At 37.3% G+C, this 6,296-nt stretch overlaps 1 long non-coding RNA gene across 6 annotated transcripts; it reads right to left on the bottom strand.

Annotated features, from left to right (window-relative positions):
* Nucleotides 1-599: 599 nt before the first annotated feature.
* LOC125508847 lies at nucleotides 600-4,335 on the bottom strand. 6 transcript variants are annotated; one of them, XR_007283786.1, is made up of 3 exons: nucleotides 3,651-4,244; nucleotides 2,754-3,070; nucleotides 600-1,774 (listed from the first exon to the last, which is right to left on the bottom strand). It is a non-coding gene; the product is annotated as an uncharacterized LOC125508847 (long non-coding RNA). The 6 variants fall into 6 exon arrangements; XR_007283790.1 differs by having other exon boundaries at nucleotides 600-1,202; XR_007283787.1 differs by having other exon boundaries at nucleotides 600-1,145; nucleotides 3,651-4,243.
* Nucleotides 4,336-6,296: the final 1,961 nt, after the last annotated feature.

Here is a 6,296-nt window from a genome sequence, read left to right as displayed (position 1 = left end):
AAAATTATGAAGTGGCATCTTGTATATTTCGTCCAAGACTTCATGCACTCATTATGGTGGCTTTAAAGTCCTAAAATCATCACTTGAAACTTCGTTCTTGTTTCCTTTACGCATGCCATCAACTCCATGCTTGTTCTTGCTCCAATGTTCATCCTTCTCCAAGCTAGGCCCTTCATTTGTAAGCAAAACAAATGTATCCAATTTAGACGGTATCATATCTATTATAAGTTAAAACAAGAGTCAAACGAGCCATCACATTTACCCACATATGCTAATATTATTACCACCGTCAGATCAAAATAATGATGGCTGAGATTTAAAAGATTTTGCGTAACATGTTAAGATGTACGTGTGAATATATTGAACTATCACGTCTATTCCTCAAAAGGAAAAAACTATCACGTCTATAAGCATATGCACAGGTGGAAGCACGGAACCGTGTGTATTCGGCTCAAAAGAAAACGTCCGTATTGATTTAGGATTTTTTTTTTGAAATTGTGTACATGCAAATATTAATGTGTAATACAAAACAATACAACACGCTACGTCAAGTACTACAACAAGTGTTCTAGCAAATCTGTCCGAGACAACCACAGAAAGATCCAAATAATAGTTTTCTTTCTCAATGATGGGTCAACAAATAAGGATATCCAAGCATATAAGGATACGTAAGTACAACTCACATGCTGACAATCCAAAACCGGACAGATGCATGCAAGACAAATATAGGATCAGGACTCAACACGGTGTTAGCCACATCAACCAATATAAACAAGACCAGTCGTCCACATAAAACACATGCCCAATAAATCAGCCAAAAACAAGAAATTGAAGGGAGCAAGTGGGTCGAAATCAATGCCTGAGTCTTGACACCACAAAGAAAAATGAAGATGGTACGATGATGCAATGGGAGACTTGCCGCTCAACTCGACACGGACATAACCAGTGGGACGAAATCAATGCCTGAGTCTTGACACCACCAAGAAAAAATGAAGCTGGTACGATGATGCAATGGGAGACTCGCTGCTCAACTCGACACCGACAAATATCGAAGTTAGCAAGAACTGCCACTGCACAACTACCACATCCAACTGCTTCATGTGGCACGAAAACTCAAAGTCAGACGGTGCCCAATGTCTTCTCACCTGAATCATCAAGTTCGACAATTATTAGCTGACCACGTATAGCACACGCCCAAGAATCTACCAAAAACAGGAGAATCAAAGTGAGCCAGTGCTAGACACAATGAGAAAATTGATGCCTGAGTCTTGACACCACAAATAAAACAAAGTTAGCTGGTAATAGGAAGCAACGGGCGACTTGACGCTCAACTCGACACCGACAAATATTGAAGTCAACAAGAACTGACACTCCATGACTACCACATCCAACAGATTCACATACTCCCTCCTTTTCGGTTTATAGGGCTCAATTCAAAAATCTCACCAACCAAGGTAGATGATGAATGGTGGAATACTTTTTGTAGTTTGCAAAAGCACCTAATTAATGCACTTGTTTTCCTCAAAACATTATGTTTATCAATGCATAAATTGCAATGCATGCATGCATAAAGTACATGCATTGGTCAATTTTCTCTTAATACTTGCATGCAATGATTTAATGCACCTTGGAATCTGAACATGTGATGGAAAACAACCAAATTGAGCCTTATAAAATGGAAAAACTAAAATTTTGAGATAAGCCCTATAAACCAAAAAGGAGGGAGTAATACGTAACTTGAAGTTGGACGACGCCACGCCCAATGTCTTCTCACCTGACTTATCAAGTTTGGTAATTATTATTTACTAAATTCACTTAGTTTTGGGAGTTTTCACTGGTACTTCATGAATTGAAAAACTATTTTTGTATTATTTGTAGGCAAAACATTGTGCCACACAAGAAATTGAGCGACTTAACAACGAAGGGACAAAACGGGAACATTCAAGTGAAAGTAATAAGGATACGGGATAAATCCTGCAATTGATGAGCTTATTAGCCTAGATATGATCTTAATGGATGAACATGTATATTCTTTATATTTTAAACTAGAAATTATTCTAGCATTTTTAAAAACAATTACTAAGTCTCATACACACTTTCAGATCAAAGATCGATGAGCAATCTACTTATGCATTTAGCAATTTTACGATTGAGGAATCCACAAAATATCCTCCTTTTATTACTTCGAGCTATCTACCAAGAACCTGACTTAATACAAGAACAGGCAAAGGAAGATATACGATGCTCATGTATGTTTATGATTTCAATTGAGACTTTCAACTACACTCCAACGCTTGGGTATTTTTATAGTTGTTATTAAGACTTCAAACTAATTATTTTTATGACCATTATACATCTATCTTTAACTTGCTGAGTCATTGGATGGGAAATCTGATGCTCCAAAGTTAATACCATAATTATGTAAAAATAACATTTGTGCCTAATGATCGACTAGAGATGATGTACTTATACAATAAAGCTGACGAGGTAAAGGTGTTTTTATTCATTTTCCAAAATTTAAAAATTAGGTACCATGTTTATAAGTTCCAAACCGATTCGGCACATATGTTGCACATGATTTGATGGATGATGAAGGGGACGCCTTGCTAAAACATAATACAAAGAAGCTGAACATGCAGTTAAAAGGGTGATAGATTTTTATTCACATATACACTTCTAGATTTTTTAGAAACATGTCTAATTTCCAAATATATATTTATTTTGCAGTCACGAAATAATAAAGTTTCACCTACCAAAATGTCATGTGAACTGGTGCTTGCGAAAGAGGAACCACATGATAGAAATGGGGCTACAGTAAACAAAGATGGGCACCGCGACCAACTGTTATCATCATGTGAACTACAAAGTGACAAAAAGAGGAGACTGAGATCTATTGTACTATCAAATGACTCAAGAGGAAGAATGAAATGTGGCAAGTATGACAGAAAGGAAGGGAAAAGATGTCCGCAAGAACAGGAAATCTGCTGGAGCAAAGTAAAAAAAAGGCTGGAAGACCAAGAGTACAAAGGTCAGATGTTGTCGCTTTTTTTTTGCAAAAAAGAAGACCACACTGCAAAAAAAAAAATCCATGTTACTGACATCATAAGGAAGAAGACAAGTGCCGGCTGAATGATATAGTAGGTGAAACAAAGCCTTGGAGAACATGGAAGTTATCCAGAAAATTAGTGGATTGGTTATCAACAAAATACCAAGGTAGATTATATATGTATTTACAAAGATATGATAAGAGTACTTGACAACGACCAGGATAACTGGATAAGGACACCTATTAGATTATAGTGGTGTGAATGTCCGCAATATTAGAAGCAGCTCATATTGTAATATCTTGAAAGAAATGCTCTTTTGTCAGTTTATTGTTCTGGACAATAAAACTTCTAAAGCTCATACGACTTTTCAGTTAAATAAAACCATGAATAGATGTTCGATGTCATAAGCACTACCTTCAACCATGAAACTTCAACCATTCTATGTGGATTAATACATATGAACCAAATTACAGTTAACAAATTAAAGCCTTTTTCACTGGACATAGTAACACAACAAATACAAAATAAAACACTTTATAGTGTCATGGGAGGAACTATAGGATGTAATCTGCATTAGGAAATATGAATACCATAAGTACTTACATTTAGTATGAGTCCGACAGCACGACAAATGTGGAGGGTAACAACTCAGTAAGTCAGTAGCACGATTTCGTTCTGCAAATACACGAACCGGCGTCCCATCCTCCGTGAGATCCCCCACCGTCTCCTCCGCGCCCCCAACCTTCAGCATCTCTGCCACGGCCGCTAGACGAGGTTGAGCAGCACAGCCGGCGCTTTCTGCCTGGCGCTCACCGTAGCCGTGTTGCCAGTGTCAACGAGGTAAGTGAGGATCCGCACCCGTAGAGACTGCATCAAACGCATGCACGCACTCATCCGGAGACCTAAGCCACCACCCAAGGAAGAGAAATTCAAAGAAAATAAGTGGCAACTAGATTCAGGATAGCATGGGGATCGATTACTTGATGCCAGCAACGACATCTTTCAATCGCTCGCAGCAAATCGAAAGAAATGGCGCTTGTGGATGAGAGGAACCTGGTGGGGGATCTAACGAGATAAGAGCATAGTGCATTGTATTTTTTCAAGGGAAACAGGTTGTTTTTCTTGGAAGAAAAAAAGGTGCGTGGTGGTATGACTATTGGGCCTACATCAAAACCGATGAGCCTTACATACGATGCACTATGCACACTTGGTTTCTGTTTGTATATATCCACAAAAACTTTTTTTTTGAGATTTATATCCACAAAAACTTGGTTACCTAAAAAACTAAAAAAATCTTGGTTACAGTTTTATCCAAAACAGACTTGGTTACAGTTTTTTGGGGTATACATGTAATTGCTTTGGGCGTGTTCACAAAAAACAAAATTTTAAGTTCTGTATAATGGAAAAAAATCTAAGTCCAAATCTCTAGAAAACTAAAGCAAATAAATGGCAAGTCAAATAACTCTACTATATATATCATGTAAATAATTTCTATAAAAGAATTTGCAAAAAAATTGTATGGCATGCTTCAATGTAAAAAGAAAAGAGAGATATACTCAAATTGGATACCTACGTAATTGAATAAGACGAGCCATGGAAGACGGTCATGCACAAGGCAGCTATGTGTCTCTGCGGCATATATGACAGAGCCAGGCAATTGGCGAACTATTACCCGGCGTCCTCAATAGCAACTTTTTTGCAGGTACCTCAATAGAAAATTTAAAGCAAAAATATTTATTATAATGCAAATGGATAATATATTTTTGTTATATGTGAAATTTGCAACAGATAAAGAAAATAACACATTTATTATCTATAAAATTTTGGCCGCGCAAATGCGTGAGTGCACCTGCTAGTTCTCATGAACATTAGAATCATTACCAAGAAACGAAAGTATCTGATAATTTGATTGGCATGCGCGAGCTCTAGTAATTGATCCAGTATGTATAGCAGCAGGGTCTGTGGGTGTAACAATGGTATTGATGTTCTCATCATCCTCCCCTTCTTGAAATGAAGTCGTCCTCGGCGGAAACTCATCTTCCTCACCCAAATAAGGCTTGAAATTTGCAATGTTAAAAGTGGGACTAACCCCAAAATCTATAAGTAGCTCAAGTTTATATGCATTATCATTTATCTTCTCTAACATCTTAAAAGGGCCATCAGCACGTGGCATTAGCTTTGATTTACGCAAATTAGGAAATCTATCCTTACGCAAATGTAACCAAACAAGATCTCCAGATGCAAACACAACATATTTTCTACCCTTATCTTCAGTAAGTTTATATTTAGCATTCATACGCGCAATGTTTTCCTTAGTTAACTCATGCATTTTTAAAATCAATTCAGCACGTTGTTTAGCATCAAAATTAACCTTCTCCAAAGATGGAAGATGTAACAAATTAATAGGTGCATGAGGTAGGAAACCATACACAATTTTAAAACTGCACATGTTAGTAGTAAAATGCAACAGACGATTATAAGCAAATTCAATATGAGGCAAGCATTCTTCCCACATTTTCTTGTTATTCTTCAAAAGAGCCCTAAGCATGGTAGACAATGTTCTATTGACTACTTCAGTTTGTCCATCAGTTTGGGGATGACATGTAGTACTAAAAAGAAGTTTAGTCCCCAACTTAGCCCATAAACATCTCCAAAAGTGGCTAAGAAATTTAGTATCACGATCTAAAACAATAGTATTTGGCACACCATGCAAGCGAATAATTTCACGAAAAAACAAATCAGCAACATTAACAACATCATCGCTTTTATGACATGGTATAAAGTGTGCCATTTTCGAGAACCTATCCACGACAACAAATATGCTATCCATCCCCTTCTTTGTTCGAGGTAAACCTAAAACAAAGTCCATAGATATATCCTCCCAAGGAACACTAGGTACAGGCAAAGGCATATATAAACCATGAAGATTGAGTCATGACTTAGTTTTTTGACATGTAGTGCAACGAGCAACAAAACGCTCAACATCCCGTCTCATCTTTGGCCAAAAGAAATGTGTAGCAAGTATATCCTCCGTCTTCTTCACGCTAAAGTGTCCCATTAATCATCCTCCATGCGCCTCCTGCAACAAGAAAAGACGAACAGAGCTAGTTGGAATGCATAGTTTGTTAGCACGAAACACAAATCCATCGTTAACAACGAACTTGTTCCAAGTCCTCCCTTCCTTGCAATTCTGCAATACATCTTTAAATTCAGCATCATGCACATATTGATCTTTGATGGTCTCCAAAC

This window comes from Triticum urartu, chromosome 5, assembly GCF_003073215.2.
Source record: "Triticum urartu cultivar G1812 chromosome 5, Tu2.1, whole genome shotgun sequence".
NCBI classification, from domain to species: domain Eukaryota; kingdom Viridiplantae; phylum Streptophyta; class Magnoliopsida; order Poales; family Poaceae; genus Triticum; species Triticum urartu.
The sequence above is the reverse complement of the archived record's forward strand: the minus strand, read 5'-3'. Positions and strand labels throughout refer to the sequence as shown.